Source organism: Arachis ipaensis, chromosome B01 (assembly GCF_000816755.2).
Source record: "Arachis ipaensis cultivar K30076 chromosome B01, Araip1.1, whole genome shotgun sequence".
Lineage (NCBI taxonomy): Eukaryota > Viridiplantae > Streptophyta > Magnoliopsida > Fabales > Fabaceae > Arachis > Arachis ipaensis.
Genome location: NC_029785.2, coordinates 10940232 through 10940866, shown reverse-complemented (window position 1 = coordinate 10940866; position 635 = coordinate 10940232).

Genomic DNA, 635 nt, shown 5'->3' with positions numbered 1-635 from the left:
CACGAGTCAATGAGCCGAGCTTAGCTAAACTCAAATTCGACTCATTTAATTTATGAGCTTAATTCTAAACTCAAACTTGGCTCATCAGTTCATGAGTCCAGTTTATCGAATTATTAACAAATCGAGCTTAAATTGACTGAACCAGCTTGACTCATTTCCAACTATAATGATGATATACAAAATGAGATAGAAACATTATTTGACTAGGGTCGTTGCATATGATGTATTTTATTAGTATTTAATGGAGTTGTAGTTCTTTCCATTAGTACTACTTGAATCTGTTTTGATATTTATTTGGAGAATAATGTTACATGTCCAGTAAATATTATTAAATTTAATCTAGTCAGTATTTAATTAATAATAATTTGTACTTATATTTATAAAAAAATTAGCTTAGCTTTGACGATGTAGCCAACTTGAGGATATTTTCAGGCAACAAGAGTGATGAAATTAATTAATTAAATGAGATCTTTCCAAAAATGTAATATTTAATTTCATGCTTAAAATAAAGGCCAGCTAGTGGTCGATGGAGCCAGTGGCATGCGAAGAAAAGATATATTAATTTTTGGAGTAAAGGACAAATTCGTTGCTAACCTCTTTTTTTGGATATTTTTATCCCTAAAGATTGAAAAATA